Source organism: Stenella coeruleoalba, assembly GCF_951394435.1.
Source record: "Stenella coeruleoalba genome assembly, chromosome: 4".
NCBI classification, from domain to species: Eukaryota; Metazoa; Chordata; class Mammalia; order Artiodactyla; family Delphinidae; genus Stenella; species Stenella coeruleoalba.
Window position 1 is genome coordinate 66,319,051 of NC_137149.1, and position 24,499 is coordinate 66,343,549.

The 24,499-nt window shown below is 35.9% G+C and overlaps 1 protein-coding gene across 5 annotated transcripts in view; it reads left to right on the forward strand.

Annotated features, from left to right (window-relative positions):
- The window catches only part of GRXCR1 (glutaredoxin and cysteine rich domain containing 1), a gene marked incomplete at its 5' end in the record, with an annotated part of 298,880 nt that overhangs the window by 11,854 nt on the left and 262,527 nt on the right, over positions 1-24,499 (forward strand). The window contains one exon of one of the 5 annotated variants that reach the window (XR_013828192.1): positions 14,631-14,717. The exons of the other annotated variants lie outside the window; for them this stretch is intronic. The remainder of the gene's footprint in view (positions 1-14,630; positions 14,718-24,499) is intronic. 5 annotated transcript variants of the gene reach the window in all.

Genomic DNA, 24,499 nt, shown 5'->3' on the forward strand with positions numbered 1-24,499 from the left:
TCATTAATCATCAGGGAAATGCGAGTCAAAACCACAATGAGATAACGACCTCACAGCTGTTAGAATGGCTATTATAAAAAAAGACAAGAAATAAGTTTTGCGAGGATGTGGAGAAAGAGGAACCCTCATAAACTGTTGGTGAGAATGTAAATTGGTGCAACCACTATGGGAAACAATATGGAGGTTCCTCAAAAAATTAAAAATAGAACTGCCATATGATCCAGCAATTCTGCTTCTGGGTATTTATCTGAAGAAAACAAAAACACTAATTTGAAGATATATATGCACTCCTATGGTCATTGTAACATTATTAGCAATAGCTAAGATACGGAAACAATCTTAAGTGTCCATCAATGGATGAATGTATAAAGAAATTGCATATATATAGAGAGAGACATAATGGAATATTATTTAGCCATAAAAATAATGAAATCTTGCCATGTGTGACAACACAAATGGAATTCCAGGGCATTATGCTAAGTGAAATAAGTCAGAGAAAGACAAATATCATTTGATCTCTCTTATATGTGGAATCTAAAAATAAACAAATGAACAAAAAATAAAAACACAGTAAGCTCATAGATACAGAGATCAGATTGGTGGCTGCAAGAGACAAGGGTTGTTGGGGGGTGGGAAAAATGGGTGAACTTTTTTTTAAAATTTAAACAAATTTAATAAAAATTAAAAAAGAAAAAATCTTAGGGGTGAAAACAAGACTCACAAAAGCAATGGATGAAATAAACACATAGAAAGGTCTTCTATTTCCATTTTGTCTCTCTTTAAAATCAGAAAAGGGAAAAATTAAAGAATTAGAGGTCTCTGAAGAGAGATGGTACTTAATAGCATTATGGAAGCATCAGTCTTTGAGTTGTGTATAGACTGCACTGTGAGGGAAGGGTGGCATACCATATTACGAAGCTGCTGTGGCCGTCTTGTCGATGTTAGTTTTCCGTGTTCTTGAGGACGGCTTTTGGATCCCGAAAAAGTTATCCAAAGCAAACTTTATTTTTAAAATTTAATATTAAATGTATTAAATTTATATATTAAAAACATAGTTCTTTCTTAAGCTTTGAAATTCAACTTAATCATTTTATTCTACTTAAAAATGTAGCAAATTTTAAGAATTTCTTTAAGGAGGTGTTAATGTTTGATTCTTTTCATAAACGAAAACTCCCTTAAATGTTTTAAACTACACTTAATAAGTCGGTACATTTTGTTTTCTTTTTAAGTCCTTTACTCACCTGAAAGAGCCTTCCAAGTACTTAAGTAACCATTAAAATAGGATAAATTTAACTTATAAAAATAAGTCTTAGGCTTTCTTGAATTTTCTAATACTGGTGGATCTCAAAATAATTTCTTTGACTAAATCAATTATTCAGTCCTGTCAGTTTAGTTTGGAATCACAAGGATGAACCATTTTTGTAATAGGTAGAATTCTCTTAAATACATTGATTATTTCTAAACTTTACTAAAAAATATTAGTACTATAAGTTTGATTTACTTAACCATATGAATGCATCATTCTCCAGGTTTAAAGCTAATAATTCTCTTGAAAACAATTATGTCATCCACACAATTTTAGGGTTAGCATTCCAAGCACTTTTGGAGATTACACTCTCAGTTGGCTGAGGTTGAATATTAACCAGAGATGTCATTTAGGACATCTGAGCTCTAGAACTACAGATACCCTTGAAATTTTTCTAGCATCTGTGTCTGTCAACAGGGCTCATTCTCTAGATTCAAGTAATCCAAATACTTCTCTCCATGTACAGAAGTCCATATTTGGTCCATTTGATTCATTTCAACTAATCCATTACTGTGTTATTCTATTTTACATTCTCTTCATATTTTTTCCTGTCAACATTAATGTGTACAGTTCTTTCAACGACATTGGATTGGAGTTTGTTTATTTTCCAGGGCTTTTTCTAATTGGTTACTTTTAGTTTTAAGATCTAGGTACCCTGAATGATGATGGTGAATTGAATAGAAACAAACAAATGGAGAAATGGAGAGTTGTCCTGAAGGGAGCATAGAGAGTAGATGTTAGGGTTGGTGATGGATTCTTAGAAAAGGAAACACTGAGTAAAGACCTCAGAGAGAAGGTGGAGCCCTCAATCCCATTACTCCCCCATCTCTTCAATCCCCAGAACACAGCTGTCAAAACTACGTGAAAAGTACTTTGTTGAGAGTTTTGGAGTTACTGAAAGGGATTATATAAAATGGAAAATTAGAGGATGTTTCTTTTTAAATTTATGGCACTTAAGAGAGACTTTTATGCTAAGTAATTGACCTAATGCCTTTCTTATGAAAGACATTGAGGCAATTTGTTCCATAGACCTTACGGAGTCCTTCCCTTCTGTTATGTGGGAAGCTTAGTTCCTGAAGGAGATCAAAGTCACTAAACTTAAAAAAATACCATTATCACACCTATAAATTAATATTAATTTCTCAATATTATTACACATCTAGCAAAAGCTGAAAGTTCTTTAACTTTTAGGAATTCTTTGCAGATAAGTTGAGTGGAAGATGAGGGGAAATATTCTCATAGAAAAACTCTCGCTGTTAGAACAAATGAACAGTCATAGTGAAAGGAAACATTTTACTCAACATATAAGAAATCTTACTGCTTCTAGTATTTCTTTGTAGATTAGATAGTGGAAAAATGTATAGAGTAAACCATAGGTATTTCTTTTTCAATGTCTGCTTCCATAACAGATGTTTAGGGAATGTGTGTGTTGGCAATGAGATACCACTTTCAGCAAGAGAGAACAGGAGTAGCACACTTACTGAAATTTCCATTCTGCCAAAAACCTGGTCCAATGCATGTTTCTCCCTAAATATTAAGGGGGAAAGCTCATCTCACATTCTCTCAATTTCATCGCAGTTTGTTTTCTGGCATTGGGAACGAAATACGGACTTTTGCTTTTGTTTCTGTTTTTTTCTTATCACAATGCAGTAAGACTCGGAACAACTGACAACTGAGAATGTTGAAACAGTGAGTGAATTATTTGGATTGGTCACCTTGAAGAAGCCTAAAGAATTTGGCAGGCATTCAAAAGCCAGAGATTGAACGAGTTAAGGGTAAAATTGACCTGTCTTGCAGCTTTCTGTCCAAAGGACTGCCTCCTTCTATTGCAGCTTTGGAGTCTGAATTCTCTTGTTTAGAACACTGAGAAGTTTTGAAAGCCCTGACATATATCCATAAAACTCTATCAAGCAAGGTCGAGGAAACTGCTTCCTTCCACGCATACACAGGTATCCAGGCAGCTTGCTCAGGCATACAGAGAGCAACTCAGAGCAAAGCAGCCTGTTCCCCTTGAGCTCTGTTCTCTTATTTCCTCGGAGTACATTCAGCCATCTGAGCATCTGACTCAGACATAGCGGAGATACTGTTGCTGCCAGAGGGTAATAGTTTGTTCTGTTTTCCTGGAATGCCCTTGCACTGAGAACATTAGAGGCTGGGGAACTCAATGAATTTTCCCACTAAGTGCATTTCTCACTAGCTCTTCCTGCCTCTTATTTCTTCCTATGTCTCTTATTTCTTCCTACCATTTTAGAGGGAACAGCCATCCCACTTTTTAGGCCACCAGCTTGTCTGTGGAATCGGTTGAGTGCATTTAATGCGTACAGAAGAGATGCTTACAGAGCAGGTAGCAGAACTAAGAATAGGAAGTTTCATTTTTCCAGTCCCTTGGAGAACGAGATATTTCATGTAAGTGTATTTTTCTAGACAGCTGAAACTTCTGCCCTAAACATCAAAATTTGTTTTTAACTTAGGGAAGTGGTATAGCGTAGTGGTTAAGCACACAGACAGATTGTCTGTATTTAAATGCTGACTCTGCCACTTTCTAGCTTTGTAACTTTGGGCACTGTACTTAACCCCTCTTGCCTCAGTTTCCTTATCTGTAAAATGGGGATAATAATAGGCTCTATCTTATAGAGTTTTTGTGAGGATTAAACAGGATTCAGCGGGTTAATGTATGTAAAGCCCTTAGAACAATGCCAAATATGTTAAAGCATAGAAGAGTTGTTACTATTACTAGTAATTCAACTATTTGTATACAAATATTGCTACAAAATGGTACTCATTGTTTTACAGAATATATTGAACATGAGTATCTCAGTGCCTTTGCACACAGAGAAGTAGTATATTCATGCCTTCAGACAGTGCTGTGAAGATGTTGATGATGAAATAATAGTTAATATTGTTTACTGAGCAGGTTTCATGAATGTTACTGGTAATTCCTACAATGAACCTCTAAGATAGGTGTATTTGTAAATAGGTTTGGAGGATTTAAGTACTTGCCGAACTTCATGCATCTAGAAGCAGACGATGTGAGATCCAGACTCAGGGCTGTGTGACTCCAGAGCTGGTGCTCTTGGTCACCTCACCGCACCGACTGGCGGCTAGGACTTCTTGTCCTCACACCAGTGTTTCTTAAACTTGGGTGTGTGTTAGAATCACCCTGACACTGGCTAGACTGCCAGCTTCCACCTCAGAGGCTGAGAATTGGTGTATTAAGTTGCTAGGTGACGTTGATGCTGCTGGTACAGAAATCATTCGTACTTTGGGAACTGCTAGCCTACAGTAAATCACCCCAGGCTATTTTCAATACCATTCTTTAAAAAACTGTCTTTTTACCATCAGTTGCCCCTTGAAGCTATCAGTGTGTGCTTTTGCTTTCAAATTCCATCACACACACATTCACCTGTTTTAAAATCCTCTGTGACTCACATCTTATGGTATTGAATTTGTGGATTTTATGAGCAGCAGCTGCCCTTTGGAGGTTTCTTTCACTTGCTGCTCGGTTCCCTGGTGCACTTGGTTCTTTAACTCTGCTAGGAGCTTGACTTACTTCCTTGCATGTTGCTTCTTTATGTTTTAATGAAGGAAAAGTTTTGAGTGACTAAGCTTAATGGATTTAAAATCTCCATCACATGCCACTTGCTCTCCTTTTCGATGTTGAGGGCTTCACAGCATCAGAGATGATTCTATAATAGAGCATAGCAAAATCTAACACACCCTGGCTTGGCTTTTTAGACTCCTTAACACAGGAATCTCATTCCAAGAATCTGGTGTTTTGCATCTGTTTCTCCATAGCTAGTCCTGTCTTTTATCAATATAGTTCTAAAATCCTGTGTCAGCCATGGAATCATCACAGAATTAGGTCTAGCAAGATTTTTTTCTTGGTAGAATGGTTTTTTTTTTTTTCCTCTTACAATAACAGAATATGTAGATTCTTGATTCCTGAGCTGTTCCTCTATAGCTTAACAGTATAAGAGACAGAAAGCTCACAATTGTGGCTTCCTCCAATGTGATTCCTCACTCTATTAAAGCATAGATAACTTTGGGTGTACTTCTGTGAGAAACCAGGGCATGAGGAGCTATGTTGGCTCACTTGTTCCCTCGATCTCATATTTATCTTTTGCATTGCTTTTTTGGCTGTTCGTGGTAGATTGAAGTAAACATAACCTTAAACATAGCTCAAGTCATCGTTCTAGACCAAACTTTGTGGTCTGGCTAATTCATATTCCCTCCTGGTTTCCTATTATAAACCCATACTTTTATTTCTGTATTGCTCAATACTTTAAACATACATCCTTTCTGTATTGCTGTATGTCACTCATCTTCTATCCCTACTCTGTACCTACCTCTGGACTTAATGTTGAAAGAGAAAAATAAAAATTTATTAGTTTAAACCCCTGTATTGGGGTTTCTATTACTTTTAACTGAATACATTCCTTAGCTGATCCTCTTATATTATCAGAATTCTGTAAAGTAGGACTATTCTAGGATTAGTTATTTCAGTGGCTCAACAAAGTCATCAGAAACTGCAATTCTTGCCCTCTTTCTATTTTTCCATTCCCTGCGCTACAGCAGATTACCTCATGGTTGCTTGATGACTGCAACAGTGCCAGACATCACATATGCTCATATTAATGTCTATGTTGGGTCTCTCTCTCTCTCTCTTTTTTTTTTTTTGGCTGTGTTGGGTCTTCGTTGCTGTGCATGGGCTTTCTCTAGTTGCGGCAAGTGGGGGCTACTCTTCATTGTAGTGCATGGGCTTCTCATTGCGGTGGCTTCTCTTGTTGCAGAGCATGGGCTCTAGGCGTGCAGGCTGCAATAGTTACAGCACATGGGCTCAGTCATTGTGGCTGACGGGCTCTAGAGCACAGGCTCAGTAGTTGTGGTGCACGGGCCCAGCCGCTCCACGGCATGTGGGATCTTCTTGGACCGGGGCACGAACCGGTGTCCCCTGCATCGGCAGGCGGACTCTCAACCACTGTGCCACCAGGGAAGCCCTGTGTTTAGTTTTTTAAGGAACCTCCATATTGTTCTCCATAGTGGCTGTATCAATTTACATTCCCACCAACAGTGCAAGAGGGTCCCCTTTTCTCCACACCCTCTCCAGCATTTGTTATTTGTAGATTTTCTGATGATGTCCATTCTAACTGGTGTGAGGTGATAACTCATTGTAGTTTTGATTTGCATTTCTCTAATAATTAGTGATGTTGAGCATCCTTTCATGTGTTTGTTGGCCATCTGTATGTCTTCTTTGGAGAAATGTCTACTTACGTCTTCTGCCCATTTTTTGGATTGGGTTGTTTGTCTTTTTAATATTGAGCTGCATGAGCTGTTTATATATTTTGGAGATTAATTCTTTGTTGATTCGTTTCCAAATATTTTCTCCAATCCTGAGGGTTGTCTTTTCATCTTGTTTGCAGTTTCCTTTGCTTTGTAAAAGCTTTTAAGTTTCATTAAGTCCCATTTGCTTATTTTTGTTTTCATTTCCATTACTCTAGGAGGAGGGTCAAAAAAGATCTTGCTGTGATTTATGTTAAAGAGTGTTCTTCCTATGTTTTCCTCTAAGAGTTTTATAGTGTCCAGTCTTATATTTAGGTCTCTAATCCATTTTGAGTTTATTTTTGTGTATGGTGTTAGGGAGTGTTCTAATTTCATTTTTCTACATGTAGCTGTCCCGTGTTCCCAGCACCACTTATTGAAGAGACTGTCTTTTCTCCATTGTATATCCTTGCCTCCTTTGTCATACATTAGTTGACCCTAGGTGTGTGAGTTTATCTCTGGGCTTTCTATCCTGTTCCATTGATCTATATTTCTGTTTTTGTGCCAGTACCATACTGTCTCGATTACTGTAGCTTTGTAGTATACAGTCTGAAGTCAGGGAGCCTGATTCCTCCAGCTCCGTTTTTCTTTCTCAAGATTGCTTTGGCTATTCGGAGTCTTTTGTGTTTCCATATAAATTGTGAAATTTTTTGTTCTAGTTCTGTGAAAAATGCCAGTGGTAGTTTGATAGGGATTGCATTGAATCTGTAGATTACTTTGGGTAGTAGAGTCATTTTCACAATGTTGATTCTTCCAATCCAAGAACATGGTATATCTCTCCATCTGTTTGTATCATGTTTAATTTCTTTCATCAGTGTCTTATAATTTTCTGCATACAGGTCTTTTATCTCCTTAGGTAGGTTTATTCCTAGATATTTTATTCTTTTTGTTGCAATGGTAAATGGGAGTGTTTTCTTGATTTCACTTTCAGATTTTTCATCATTAGTGTATAGGAATGCCAGAGATTTCTGTGCATTAATTCTGTATCCTGCTACTTTACCAAATTCATTGATTAGCTCTGGTAGTTTTCTGGTGGCATCTTTAGGATTCTCTATGTATAGTATCATGTCATCTACAAACAGTCACAGTTTTACTTCTTCTTTTCCGATTTGGATTCCTTTTATTTCTTTTTGTTCTCTGATTGCCATGGCTAGGACTTCCAAAACTATGTTGAATAATAGTGGTGAGAGTGGACATCCTTGTCTTGTTCCTGATCTTAGAGGAATGCTTTCACCATTGAGAATGATGTTTGCTGTGGGTTTGTCATATATGGCCTTTATTATGTTGAGGTAGGTTCCCACTATGCCCACTTTCTGGAGAGTTTTTATCATAAATGGGTGTTGAATTTTTTCAAAAGCTTTTTCTGCATCTCTTGAGATGATCATATGGTTTTTCTTCTTCAGTCTTTTAATATGATGAATCACATTGATTGACTTGCGTATATTGAAGAATCCTTGCATTCCTGGGATAAACCTCACTTGATCATGGTGTATGATCCTTTTAATGTGTTGTTGAATTCTGTTTGCTAGTATTTTGTTGAGGATTTTTGCATCTATATTCATGAGTGACATTGGTCTGTAGTTTTCTTTTTTTGTAGTATCTTTGTCTGGTTTTGGTATCAGGGTGATGGTGGCCTCATAGAATGAGTTTGGGAGTGTTCCTTCTTCTGCAATTTTTTGGAAGAGTTTGAGAAGGATGGGTGTTAGCTCTTCTCTAAATGTTTGATAGAATTCACCTGTGAAGCCGTCTGGTCCTGGACTTTTTGTTTGTTGGAAGATTTTTAATCATAGTTTCAATTTCATTACTTGTGATTGATCTGTTCATATTTTCTATTTCTTCCTCGTTCAGTCTTGGAAGGTTATACCTTTCTGTGAATTTGTCCATTTCTTCCAGGTTGTCCATTTTATTGGCATAGAGTTGCTTGTAGTAGTCTCTTAGGATGCTTTGTATTTCTGTGGTGTCTGTTGTAACTTCTTTTGTATCTCCGTTGGATACAGTTTTCTTTAGGTATCTAAAATATCTAAAGTCGCTGCATTGTTTTGTTAATAATATGCATATTTTGGCTTGTTAAAAATCATTTCTTAGTAAATGATTACACTTACAAATATAAATTTAGTTGAATCATTGCCTCTATTGAATATCCAGTGATCAAGCATTGTCAATTTCAAAAGGTCTTTATATCAAAGCAGTCTTTCTCCTACTCCCTCTTAGAAATAAGTCATGGAAATGAAAGGGCATGCAATATATTTTTATCTAATATGAAATTAACATTAACACTAGGAAATTATTTTAAATATTTTACAGAGAGTCTTGTTGAGATCCAGATCAAAGCACCTTTATGGCTGCCTTAGAATGTAATGTGCCAGTACCAAGCATCAGCTTTATTTTATTTTGGATCTGTATAGATATTATTTTTAGGTGTTTGAATGTTTTCTTATGTAAGATTACTTAGAATACATCCCAATGATTAGACCACAATGAAAGACAGTTTACATAGCTGAGTATTATCATCTTTCAATGGTAGCAGTATAAATGGGAATAGAATAACAAAAGCAAACAAAAATGACAGAAGCAACAACTAAAATTTTTTTTAAATCTTAAAAATTACATTTACCAAGGCGAGGATTATTCTTCATAATTTTATCTGGAAATGGGTACAATATTGGTAGGTAGGAATGTGTAGTAGATTATTGTGTTTAATATTACTTTGTATAAAAATATTGGCATTCGTGTTCATAGGACCACTGTGGTTTTTATTTTTATGAAGACCCAGTAGCAAGCACATTTGTAACATGAAAGACTTGGATACAATTCCGTTTACATAAACGCAACCTCATACACAGAGCTCATTAGTTTATCCTCAACTGATATATAAATTATTGAACCAGTCTTGATCTGCCAGCTAAGTGGAATATGAGATCTCACAGCAATATTTATTAATTTCTATGAGGACTTTATTTCTGCCCTGCTTCTGAAAGATACAAAGGAAATTGCAGCTTTTGTGGTTTCTTAAGGAATGAATACAATCTAAATGACCCTAAATTTCAGAGCAGGAGTTGAACTTTAGGATTTCTTTTGTTGGCTTACCTCCAGCTGCCTTATAAGAAGAACATGATTTTTGGTTCATATTTATATTTTCAGATGTTGACTCATCCCCTTCACTGATTTTGTCTTTTTATTTAAGAAAATATCCTTCATGAATGATTGAATTGTTAGACTCATGCATCCATTTGCTCTGTCTCCTGATATTACAAAGACTTTTTTCAGAAAATGACGTTACAAGATTCCTGGCAGATGATTGGATTGGCAAATAATTCATGCAGGTGTGAAATAATACCAATGACAAATAAGAAAAATTCAATACATGTAACAGTACCAAGCATTCATGAGGATGTGGGGGAAGATGAAACCACATACATGTTGGTTGGAGTGTAAATTGGTTTGCTGACTTTGGAGAGCAATTTGTGAGTACTTTGTAGAGGTGAATTTGCACCTGGTGTCCATCCTACTATTTTATTACTTCTTTACCCTAGAAAACCCCAGGCATTTGTGCACAGGGAGGGTCTTTGAGCAGGTTTGTAACAAGGGAAATAATCCGTTTAACAGTGAATAAATGTATAAACCATTGTTTATTCAAACAATTACTATGCAAAGATTTGTAATGAATGTTCCAGATCTACAAGAGTAAGTATGGTTTATTTCAAGAATGCAATGCTGAATAAAAAAGAGTAAGTTGCAAATTATACTTTAAGTATAATTCATTTATGTAGAATTTAAAAATAGTACTATTTATGGATGCTACATATGTAATGAAGTAGAAGAATGCCATGAATCTAATACACATCAGCATTAGGATAGTGGTTACTGCTGGGGAGGAAGATGGCAGATTGAGTGTAGAGATGTAGGTGTAACATTTCATTTTTTAGAAAAGAAAGTGAGAGAATTGAAGTAAAGAAAGCAAAATATTAGTGTATGCTTAATCTTGGTATTTCAGCATTGTTACACTTACAGGTGTCTGTCACATTGTATTTTTACTCATATTTTTAAATGGTTTTATAGTTAAGGGAAAAAAAAGTCCTAATTACTGGTTGTGAAGGGCTGCGTTCAACCAGGTGAATGTCAACTTCATGGGGTAAAATCACCCCATGAAGTAGGGAATTGAAGAGGTTTTCTCCTAAGCTGGCCCAAGGGAGTAACAAGAGGAATTAATTTATGAAGGAATGAACTTTGAAAATAGACCAGGACATATTGCTGTTCTCATGGGAACTTAATCTCTTTCAAATAGTCTTCTTTAAAGAAACCTTAAGAAGTTAACTTCTCCAATGCTCATATTTTCTCAGTAATAAAAAATAGTGATAATAATATTGCATAAAATTTAATAAGCACTTATATTCAGATTCTGCTAATGATTTATACATTTGTCTCATCTAATCCTCACAATGTCTCTATGAAGCAGGTATTATTATAAACCACACTTAAAGATGGGCCGAGTACTTTCCCTACTCACATGGCAGAGCTGGTACTTTGCAATAGCAAGATTAACCATTAGAGGCCTTTACAAGAACAACAGATTAATAAGTAAATCAGTGAAACATGAAAGGTAATGGGGATGGTCCTTTCAACATCCCTCTGCTTTCATTTTATAGTAGACTGCCCCACTGAGTTGCTACCAAAAAAGTTTGATAATTAGTTTAAGAAAGATTAAGTTTATGTACTAACAGACACTGTACCATCCCTTTTGAATATAACATTTAACAGAGTTTCTTTTTGTTTTAGTGCTAGGAACTTAAAAGCTAGTGAGTGTGAATATGTGAATATTCAAAATATTTTTTAAACTTATATAAACATAAGTTTGTATTAATGGGCATCTATCTGAATAGAAAAGATACTGCTACTTCTGAATTTCCTTCCACCTCAAAAAATTCTGTTTGTGTAGTTAGATGGATTAGATATTAATTCTACTTCTGAGAAATAAGAAATAATAATCTTTTTATTAAGAAATAGCTCATTTGAGCATTAAAAGATTTTAAAATTGAGAAATTGTATAGGTAGAGTTTTGATATAATAAAATCGAAGCAAAAAAATTACCTAAAATATACTTGAAGTATATTTTTTCCTCTCAAATAGGAGAAAACTGATGAGGATGGGGTGGGATTTTGTACTGGACCAAAAAAGCTAAGTTTCTGAAGTTATTTGGGAGGAGGCTTAAGTTTTATTTTAGAATTAATTATAGTTAAATTTATTAAGCCATTCAATGCTCCAATAAGTAATTACTATTTTCCATGCACTGGACTGTGCCTTTTTACGAGTAGGATCTCACGCAGTCCTGACAACGTTGTGTACTCATTTTGCAGATGAGAAAACTGAGGCTGTGAGAGGGGAAGTAAAGGGCTCAAGGTCACACAACTTGAGGATAGCAGAGTCATGACTCAACCTAGAGTAGGATTCAGATCCAGGTAGGCAACTCTGCTTTTGTGCCTCTTTCAGTCTGTTAAGGTGTCCCAGTGTGAAAACCTCTATAGCTGGTTGGGGGAAGAGCAGGTGAATCTGAGCTCTGAAACCTGCAACCTTGTGTGTGCGTGTGTGTGTGTGCGTGTGTGTGTGTGTGTGTGTGTGTGTGTCAGGCTAAGCACTTTTTGCTTCTTTATGAGAAACAGTCATAATTAAGGGCAATAGTTTAAGGATACCTCAATAAGAGAGTTCTTAAAGATGGGATAGAGTTTAATGGAAAAAAATGTTCTGCTTGGAAAACATGCTAGGGAGCTATGAATGGTTTTTTTCTCCTTTTCATCCATAAAAAGATTAGAAGTGTAGTACTCTGAATTTCTTTTCAGGCAGAGAAACTATAAAACACTGTGAAATAGAGAAGCAGGATTCAGAATGTTGCATTTTGTTTTTTATTACAAAAGAAATACATGCACATGGTAGAAGATTAGGAAATACTGATAATAAGAAAAGAAAAAAATTTACAAAATCTGTAACTATCGTTGAGTGATAAACACCACCATTACCTCGATGTGCATAACTCTATGTATGTTCTTTAAAAATCAAATCATGTTGTGGAAGCTGTTTTGTTACCTGATTGTAGCTTTTTTAAAGGTTAAAGGCATTTATTTTTGTACTTTAGGGCATAAATGGAGCTACAGAAATGTCGATACAATAAGTGTATATCCATGAGATTTTGGACTACCTTTCCATAAGTCTTACTTGAATGCAGTGTTATTTTCTTCTGTTTTTTATTCAAGGTGGTGCATCACAATTATGATGTAGTTCTTTTTTTTCCTAAAGATTTTCTTTTTTTTTTTTGATGTGGACCATTTTTTAAAGTCTTTATTGAATTTGTTACAATATTGCTTCTGTTTTTTTATGGTTTGGTTTTTTGGCCGCGAGGCATGTGGGATCTTAGAACCTGCACCCCATGCATTGGAAGGTGAAGTCGTAACCACTGGACCACCAGGGAAGTTCCTATGATGTAGTTCTTGATGCTAGCTACTGGGTGACTGTCAGGACTTTCATGAAATGAACTGTGAAATTGACAAACCTATATGTCAATTATGATTCTTCCAGGATGGAAGACTAATCCAGGGCCAAAATTAAAACAGAGATAATCATAATTTTTGAAAGGTAGAAGAGATCCTACAGAGTGAGTATATATGTTACACACAAGGGAAGAGAGAAAATATTCCGAAACAGTGTCCAGGGCCATACAACTAGTTATTGGTGAGAGATTGCAACTGAAATCCAGCTGTTCCGACTTCTAGTCCATTGCTTTTTCATCTATTGCATGTGTCTCTCACTAAGGAGCCCATTTCATGAGATTGCAGAATAGAGCACTGTGTGGTCCGGCTTTCTTAGGGGCAACGTTTCCAACCTCCAGACTCACAGCCCTACATAAAGAGAGGGCTCCTGGGAACCTCTCCACCGTTAAGAAATTCCGCGAAGCAGAGTAATTGTCCCTATTAACTCTTTAAGTCCTGTCTATCATGGGAAGAACAGAATGACCATTCCTGGATCTTAGGATTTAGGACAGCCATTGGAAAGATTTTTTAATTTATTTTTGAAGTCCTATGCAATATAAGGCATGGTGGGAGTTTAAGGTGGAGGGATAAATGTGGGGCAGAAGCTGGCCAGAAAATAGCCAAAGATTTAACTTCACCAATAGGAATGTTTTTCTTTTTTGTCCTCCCTCTGTCAGTTGTCATCATCCTCTTCATCATCACTATGATTTTTTTTTAAAAATCTAACATATCTCATACTTACTATAGTCAGACACTGAATTCAGTGTTTTCATATGCATTATCTCATTTAATCTTATGAATCAAATTGTTATTCCCATCGTACAAATAAGCAAACCGAGGCTCAAGTGACCTTAAGTAATTTGGTCAAGGGCTTCCTAAGCTGGTAATCAAGCTAGGATTCTAACTTAAGTCTTTGGGTCTCCAGAACCCATGCTCTTTACAATCTATTACACTGCTCCTCTTATAAGCATCCGTGAGGGGTTGAGGTTCAAAAACCCAAGTCAGATTGCAGAGTAATCTTGAACTTGATATGGACAGTGGCATGAAAAGGAGGTCTAAGCTGGGGCACATGAGGTCTATGGCAGTGAGCTTTCTAGTTCACACAGTCCGATACTAGAAATTTGATTTCTCTGTCTATCCTTGAGGTCATACTGGGAGTGGGGGTGTGAGAAGGATCCAACATGATCAGGCTGAAGGTCACAGCTATGCTGTTTTTCTAGCAGGAAACATAGATGAAAATTAGGAATCAGGGCAGACATCCAGCTGGGTAGAATGGCTCTGAGATTTATGCCAGATGCTCATGAAGGTACCACGGGGACACAGTTCACTCTGAACACCCGACACACAGGCATTGATGTAGCAGACTAATTCCAGAAGAAATATGTGTAGTTTTTACATATGACCCCTGTTTCCAAAAAAGAAACTGTAGTGGAACTAAGTGCAGCTTACGTGTTATGCTCAGTTCTTGGCTAATGATGTGTGTTCAGGCTCAAGACACAGATGGGAATGGTGAGGATCTCCAGCTAAAGAAAAAAATGCAAGTGACCATGGGATGGTGAAGGAGCCTACTCAAGGTAATAGATGTCACCCTGGGAGGCAGAGGGACAGATTTCTCTCTCTATTGCTGCTGGTAAGGGGTGCACATTTTTCAATTTGAATATCTATAGCGGTAATTCTCAAAGTGTGGTCCCCAGACCAACAGCACCAGAATCACATGGGAACTTATTGGAAATGCACACTCTCAGGCTCCATCCCAAACCTAATTAATTAGACACTCTGGGGGTGGCGACAAACCTTCCAGGTGACTGGTATGCAACTGAAGTCTGAGACCCACTGACCTGCAGCATTACAGCATTTATTTATCAAAGCAACCATATTAGTTATGTATTGTCATCTTTGTTTTGCAGAAGGGAAATCCAAGAAATGTCAAGTTAGTGTTAAGTATCATGCCCAAGATTACACAACTAGTAGATAGTAAAATTGAGATTAAACTTCACTGTTATATGGCTGTAGTTATGTATGCTTCCAGATATTTTTAGCTTAACTGAATTTAATCTTTTAGTTAATGTGTTTGGATATTTTCTTCAGAGGTGATTACCATATCATGTATATCATATGTCATATCATGACATGTCATATATCATGCCATATATCATATATAATATTATACTATATATTTATCTTGCCTCTAACATAGCATTTAAATGATATAATAGGAGCCACCTTCTACATGGAATTATCTTGAAGAGCTTCCATATTAACCACCTTTCCCTCCTTTTCCCTTTAGCTCTTTTTTTCCACAATTTATTTTGAATTTCAATGCTATGAAAGTTGAGAATAGTCCAATAAGCAACACTATATTCTTTATTTAGAATTACCAGTTAACATCTTGCCACGTATGCTTTCTCTTTCTCTTTCTGTGTGTATATAATCATGTGTATCAAACACATGTTTCCCTGAATTATTAGAAATAAGTTGCAGGTGTTATAACAGTTCACCTTTAAATAACTTAACGTGTATCTCCAAGGACAGGAACTTTCTCTTATATAACTACAATACTACTAGACAGCAAATAAGTTTAATATTTGTTCAGTAATATAATCAAATATTTGGTCCATATTCAAATTTCTCCAGTTACTAAAGAAATATTGCATATGTTTTTTTAAATTCAAAATGCAACATAAATCATGCAATGCATTTTGCTGTCATGTCTTTTATTTATTTATTTATCTTTAATTTATTATTTTTTTTCTGAAGTGAAAAAATAAATTGTAGTTTATTGCAAAAGAATTTACATTAAAATTAAGGGCTTCCTACAACTACTGATCTAGATGTTTGCATAACATCTGAGATATTTTTATTCAAGTATTTATTTTTTTTTGAATTTTATTTTATTTTTTTATACAGCAGGTTCTTATTTGTTATCCATTTTATACATATTAGTGTATATAAGTCAATCCCAATCCCATGTCTTTTTCATCTTGTTTATCTAGAGCCATCCCTCTGTCTTTTTGTTTGCTTTCATGCCATTGACATTTCTGGAGTGTGGGTTAATTATTTAGAAAAACGTCCCACTTCCCACTTGTGTACTTCCTGTTGCATCCCATTAAGTAGCACGTGATGTCTGTTTGTGCCATTCTTGATGAACAGCTTGGTTATTTAGTTAGGTGATGTCTGCTATAGCTCTGCAACATAAGGTACCCCTTCCTTCCTCTTGTAAATCAAAAGTGGTATGTGGGATGATACTTCGAGATCATAGGATGTATTATCCTGCTTTTTTAACAACTTTTCACTGAATGGTATTAACATCCCTTTGGATCCTTGTCTGAATATCACAGATATCACACGGGGTTGCAAAATGGTGATTTTTTTGAATTCTATTACTTCTACATTTATTTTCTGGCATTTTTCTAGAAGGAAGAACCCTGTCCTCCATCATCGTCCCCTTTTCCTCTCTTATTTTTTTATGTACTAGGTATTACATATATATGTATGCATGTGTTATCACTATTTACTTTGATTACATTTTCTTAAGAATGTCATTTAATTTCATGTTTTAGGTTAGTAAATCTATTATTATCTTTCGAAGAGAAATACATCATAATTTTTGATGAATGATGCTAACTATATGGTCACTGGACTTATACCTAGATAGAAAAAATAGAAAAAAGATTAGATGACCTGTGTATCAAATGGGAGGGTTCAGCCCTTTACTCTTCTAGTTTTTATTACTCATTAGGACTTCTTCGATGTACTTTGGGCAGAATGGAGGAGGGATGGCCAGAAAGAATCTTTTAGATTTGATTTTTTTTCAAATTCCTGTAATTATACTCTACTTTTAAGAGAAATATGTTTTGAATTTGGGTTGTAGACTTGATCTATGGTGGATTTTTACATCTCTGTGAGTTCAGTAGTCTTCTAGAAGTATTTTATATGCATGTGAATATGACATATTCACATGTATATAAATGAATATGAAAATGAATATAGTTCCCTGTGGTATACAGTAGGACCTTGTTTTTCATCCATTCTAAATATAATAGTTGGCATATGCTAACCCCAATCTCCCACTTCATCCCTCCCCCACCCTCCTCCCCCTTGGCAACCACAAGTCTGTTCTCTATGTTTGTGAGTCTGTTTCTCTTTCATAGACCTTAAAAGAGGCATTAATTGCTATTTTTTTCTCATTCTATTGTTAACTCTTCTTAATGTGGCTGATTCTCACTGTTACTTCATAATTTTTTCCTGAGAGTTTTTGAAAACTGTTCCCTTTGGAAGGAAGCAAGGCAAGACACCAGTAAACTAGTGTCTTTTGTTATCAGACTTTAATGTCTTAATAATTAAGCAATTTTAATATAAACTTATATTGCGATTATTGTTCTGCTTGAGTGATTGTTGATATGTTTAGCAATTTAATATTGCACTGAAGTTAATTGTCTTTATGTCACTTATGGAGGAATCTGAGAAATGATGGTGATGATTCATTGAAAATAGTCATTCCCTTCTGATACTTTTGGGAACATAGAACAATGTTATGGTTTTGATGTTTGTAACATTTAAGCTTGACAGGAGGCCCAAAGTAAGAGTGGCTTAAAGAAGGTAGGGATCTATTTCTCTTTCTCATAAACAGGAAAAAGAAGTAGGCAATCTATTACTAATAAGGAGACTCCACAGTCGTGAGGGACTCAGTCTCCTTCTATCAGGTCCCTCTGCTATTTTTTTTTTTTTTTGTGGGTATTCCTATTTAAAAAAAAAATTTTATTGAAATATAGTTGATTTACAATGTTGCGTTAGTTTCCACCAACAGTGTAAAGTGATCCTTTTTCTCCATACCTTCACCAGCATTTATTATTTGTAGACTCTTTGATTTGACCATTCTGACTGGTGTTAGGTGATACCTCATTGTACTTTTGATTTGCATTTCTCCTATAGTTAGAAATGTTGTCCCTCTGCTATCTTAACACATAGCTTCCAATGGAAGGTCCAATATGGCTGCTCCAGATAAAAAGCTCATATGTGCTCTCAACAAGCATGAAAGAGGAAGGGTGCACCCCTCCCTTTAAAGAAGAACGCTTCCTGGAGTTCGCACATTCCTCTTCTGCTTATATCTTATTGGCCAGAATCTAGTCACATGGCCATGTCTAGCTATAAGAGAGACTGTGAAATGTAAATTTTATTCTGGGCAACCCTATTCTGAGCTAAAAATGGGTGGTTATGTTACTAAAGAAGTAGGAGAAGATGCATATTGGGGCAAATTAGCAATCTCTGTCATAACCTTGTAATAATCTGGGCTTTATTTGTCAATATTTTCCAGGGGCAATTATCAACTTGTCCACTTTTTAACAGTTGACAAACTCTCCTTGAGAACTTTATCTGTTTTCTGGAATAGTTCAATGCATTTTTCAATAGTTCAATGACATTATTTTAAAGCATAAGAAAAGGAGACTCTGATCTCTCTTAAATGGTAAAGGAGAATGGCAGGGGGCACATGGATCTATGTGCTATTTCTCATCCATCTGCTCTGACACACAGATGTACCCAAACCTCCACAGGTCTGTTGCCAAATTTTGATCAATGAGCAAAACATTAATTTCTGTAGCTGATTGTGCATATAGTTATACAGTGTTGCCACTTAGAACATTGAATGTATACAGCATGTATATGGCAGGTATACCTGCATTAGATGAGGCAAGGGCATTATGAGGGGGTCTTTGTTGGGGATCCAGGCTCTATCTGTGGATTGGCTATCATCAACATAGGGCTTCCATCGTCCACCATTACTCCCAAATTCCAGCAAGTAGGAATGGGAGGAGAGGAAGAGAGGAACACACTCCTTCCCTTTCCGGGCAGTGTCTAGAATTTGCACACATTATGCGTGTGGATCTTTTTTCTTTTTATTGAACCATCTCTTACACTCACACTTTTATACTGATTACATCTAAGATGATTATATCTAAATCAGTCCCTTAGACTTTTACATTATTTGCTATTTTTTCATGATTATAAACATCAGTATATACATTTTGAAATATGTAAATCTTTAAATGTGTTTAAAGATAAGCATTTAAATGTTTAACAATGTAAATTATTGTCTGCATTTTGAATGGTATCAGAATTGGGACAAGCACAAATTTGATAAATATTGTCAGTTTTCTTTTTAAAAAATTAAAACAGCACTCTCATCGGCTATATTTGAGAGGGTCTGTTTATTGCAAACTTACTAGTGTTTTGTTTTCTCATACAGTTTTTAAAAATATATAAAGTTTCTTCATTCTAAGTGAGGTGAACATTTATTGTCTATCTGTAACTTTTTCTCTCTTCCTTTCTTATTAAGGAATCTTATTAGATATTTATATATAAATAATACTAATTTTTCTTCTCTTATATTTGTTACTTATAAATTTCCATATATTATGTCCTTTTAATTTAGCTAATGTTTCTCATTGAAGGAGAGAAATATAAAGTGCTCACAAAGTCAAATTTATTAAGTATAAATGATGTGACTTTTTCCATTGTTTTTAAGTATACAAGATATTTCTCATCCTGAGATCCAGAGATTGCAGAAATATATACCTTCATTATCTTCTATTTTAATTTTTCTGTAATTTAACTTGGTTTATGATATGAGGTAAGTCTCTAATCCATATATTTTTTCCAAATAGCCAACTGTGAATCCCTGCTATTTATTAGGTAATCTTTTTCATTTGCATCAATTTGTAGTGTATCATTCTATAAATACACCAACAAAAAATAATATGTATTTTCAACCTGTCTATTCTGTCTTATAGGTGCCAGAAATGTTTTTGTAGCAGAATATTGGTATGTGATGAGAAACTTTGTTGTAGGGAGTGTTTTTTATGTCCTTACAGCACAGTTATTACCATTTTGAGCCTAGAGACAAATAAAAGCATTTCCTTTTTTTTTTTTATAATGTGAATTTAGAAAGTGCTTTTCCACATGAATGTCCTGTGGGCACATCAAACTCACTGTGTCCAAAAGAATGCCATTATTTGTGGCCCCATTACAACTCTCCTCTTCTAATGTTTCCTAGTGCGGCTAATGGCATAGCTTTCATCCAGTCTCCCTAGCCACAAACCTCAGCATCATTTCTGACTTTTCCCTCTGCATTTCACCCTACATAGAGCTATTCCCTAGTATTTTCTAACTCTATCCTGAAATACTACTGGAATCAGTTCTTTCCCTTTGGTTATCACTGCCTCTGCTCTCAGGGCCGTGCCATCTCTGCTGGACAGCTTCAGGTTCTCGCCTCCAGCCTGTCCACCTTCAGCATAGGTACCAGTTATCTCTCTAAATTACAGATCCAAGCACATTACTTCTTCTGCTCTTAATCCTTGAGTGGCTTCACACTGTCTTGAGAATAGACTTCAAACTCATTAACATGATATTCAAAGCCTAACAAAGGGTGGCTCTTCATCTTACTTTCCTTTTTCAACTCCCTTCATTCCTGGCCACCCATGAACCCTGTGTTCCTGTCACCTTTTACTTTCAAATATTTCAGCATTGTTTTCCCTTGGGCTGTTTTGCCCATAACTGCCTTTCTCACTTTGTTTTCACAATCCACACTCTTAAGTCTCAGATCAAATATCATTGGCTCTGGAAAGCTCTCTTTATATTCAGTCAAACTTAATTGCCCTGTACTCTGTGTTCCTATTGAATTTGTGTACACATTTATCATAGTCCAGATTATTTTCTAAATTGTTTAAGATGCAGTATATCTGGTGAGACTCTATACATTTTAAGGGGACCAAAGTGGCCGTCTGTCTTTGTAGACACAGAATATGTAGCAGATTTTCTTAGTTTGGCGTGATGGGCTTGTGACTGCAAACTAAAGGAGATAAAATTTTGAAAGCCAAAGCACAAAGTATCACTGCAGCCTCTGCAGAGATCTGACCCAGCAAGGATGACTTAGCAGCCAAAGGCAAGGACCCATATTCAACAGTGACACCAGATGGTAGCAACAGAAGTGATGAAAATTGTAAACTGAGGCTCACAGTGCCCTGATCAAACTCTCTAATTTTGTCTTGTGGATTTCAAATGGTCCTCTTTGAACTGAATAAGCAACTCTGCCCCCAGATTTCTGCTGGAGAAAGAGCTTAGATAATTCAGGCATGGGGCAACTGGATTATTAAAAGTGTGACCATATTTGTACTGCAAGCTGGTTAGGCAGGTTATCCAGGTTACACTTGGTTGTGTCTCCTCGACCACCCTGTACATATCTGCAAAGTGGGGCCCTTGTGGAATAATCTTTATATCTCCCTGCTGATGAGAACCGTGATTTGAACATTGTAAATATTTGAATTGAATTGCTTCTGCCCTATGTTTATTTTAATATTTATAACGACAGTCATAAAACAAGTAACGTTTTAAAGTTTTTTGTCAAAAATATTTTGCATTTGTAAATATTCCTGTAGAAGGTATGGGCTGCCTGGGAGCGCTGCCTGTGCTCTTTGGGATCTCAAGCTGCAGTTACTACTGTAGTGAATTCAGTTAACTACTGCAGCACAATGCCATTAGCATTAATATAAAACCCCGAGAGATAGAGTATCATTACATTAAAAAAAACTATTTTGTCTACTTAGGTTGGCACTGGAGAAGATTGCCCCACAAAAGCAGTTCGCAGTTCTCTAGTTGCCAAGTTTTGCAAATTTGCTTGGCCTTGCTCTCTTATATAGAAATTGGTTACCGTCCATTGCAGTTTAAAATATCATTTTTCTTGTTTAGAGAAGAGGTTTCTAAGTGCACCCTACTACTGGAGAATGTTTATGCTGACATCCTATAATTTAGAATGTGTAGCTGTGCTCCCAGGGACTTGTGCTGGCTCAGCCTTTCCCCTCAACTCTTCAAAGAGACTTTTGTACCAGATCCACATGGTTTCTATTGTTAGTTCCCTTTCCCTATTACTGTTGTCTGTTTATGTGAAAGGAGGGTCAGTGAATTGCTTGAGCTTTAATTTTCATGCCCTGTATGAAACCATGTGCTCTATATTCTAATGGGAAATACACATAGGGTGTAGTCCTGTAGCTGAAATTTACAAGAAGTTTTGTTAAAGAAAATACAGAGGTATTTTGTAAGGAAAGTAGTGTTGATCTATCTACATTATCTATGTATATATGTAAGTATGTACATTCACATCTATCTATTTATCTATCAATCATCTGTTAACTATCTACTGGTGTGTTAGTAAATAAGCTGGTAAATAGACTCTCCAGGAAAAAAGAAAGCTCTAGTTTGTAACATTTGCACATTTCCATGGCATAAATACTCCCACCATGGCTCATTTTAAGCTATCAATATGACATCGTTGAATACAGAGCTGGGAAGTGATACACAGAAACCTTTGTATAGTATTTGTACCATACAGTTACAACAAATGTAAATAACTTTAAAAGCATAGATAAATGCAAAATATAGTAAAAGAAGTAGGAAGTAGTCAGTTCTGAGTATTTATTATATTTGGTTTTTTTCAGATTTACAAATTTTGATAATATATTTTATTTATTTTTTGTTTTATTTTTTAAAATTTTTATTGGAGTATAGTTGATTTACAGTGTTGTGTTAGATTATCTTCATTTTAAATGCCATTTGTTTACTGTAAGTTCATGTAATTTAGTTTTTTCACAAGGCTCTCTTTAAGAACTGCTTGCAGAATTCCTGATAATATAGCAACTGGCTCTTGCAAGCTGGTATAAAGTGGTTCCAACATAATACTGTATTAATCTATTTCTATCCACTTCTTCCTTTTTCTAAGAAGGGTAAGCCCCTGTGGCTGGGAGATCTTTGTTGAACTTCGTGGTGGGGGGTTAGGTAAACAGGTCTGGAGGAAGAAGCAGAAGTAAATTGCAGAGTGTAATAAAGGATGGAAGCTTTTGTGTATGGCGTGGGTAGGTGCTAGAATTATGGGGGATCAGAGGAAAGGTTTACATTTATTTCTGTGATAATTATCTTTCAAGTTGTCAGAGTAGAATGATTGAAGTCTTCAGGAATGTGTCCGTTATACAGCATAACACACTGTAGTTTGCCATGGGGTATTTGATGCAAGTCCCTTTTTCCATTTCTTATATGAAATACTTAGTAAAATCTACATTGCTTAGTAATGTCTTTCTTGGGAATGGATTCTTCTTGGAGAGGGAAGTAATATAGAGTTCTATATCAAAGTTGAAGTGGGGCAAAAGCTGAGACTGCTTTCTGGGTTACAAGAGATATTTGAAAATGGTGTATCTAAGACTGAAAATTAAATCACATTAGCTGAAGTACAGAATCATTTGTTAAAATCTAAAATATAAGCAGCATAGCATGGTGCTTCAGAGTACAGATTTTATAGCCTACTTTTGGAGTTTGATTATAGATTCTACCACTTATTATCTGTGTGACTTTGGGCAAGTTATATAATACCTCTGTGTTTTGGTTCTCTTGGCTCTAAAACAGGAATTTTAATAATAGACGTTGTATTGGTTTGAGGATTAAATGAGTTATACGTAAAGCACTTAGAATAGTTCCTGGCACACTGTAAATTATAGGATTAGCTATTATTTATAATTGGTCTAGGGACTTAGGAATATGATTAATTAGAATATAATATATATGAATATTATGTATGCTGGGTTTCTGAGGGGTCCCAGTAAGGACCCTCTTCCCTGTTTGAGTTCTGAACTAATTGAGGTATAGGAAACAAAAGTGATAACCATGGAGGAATCCATGGAATTACCCTTATTACTGATAACGGTGATAAAGCACACTGTACTTGCATCTGTAGAAGAGTGGGCTTCCTAATCCAGAAACTTAAAATTAGGCAGACTTGCCCAGCCATTGGCAGCCCTAGAACTCTGCAAGCATCCTCTTTGGGGCCAGACCCTTTCACCATGTGGCTGAGGGCAGAGCAGAGCACACACTGCCTGGGGGTATGCTGACTTCCAGAGGAAAGGGGAAGGGAAGAGACTGGGCTCTGCGTGCCTGACTTCTACTTCCACACTCATCAGTCAAATGATTTTACTCTTTTGTCAGTGGCTCCATGGTCACATGGCAGAGGGAAGCCAGGATTATTCCATAACTGGAGCTCCTTCCCCTCTATATCAATGTTCAACCAGCAACACAGAAACTACTTCTGGTGGTTTTTTTTTATATTTATATATAAATTATATATATTATATAAAATATATATTTTATATATATTTTTTATATTTTATAAAAATATTAAGTATTTTTACTTAATAGAGCACATTTAATTTGGTTATTCAGGCCACAAAGGGGTTGAGAGACTCAGCTGGGGATGGTGAGATAACTCAGGAATTTATAGCAGCAGGAAGACATTGCCTCCCTTCACCAAAGGGAGGAGGTG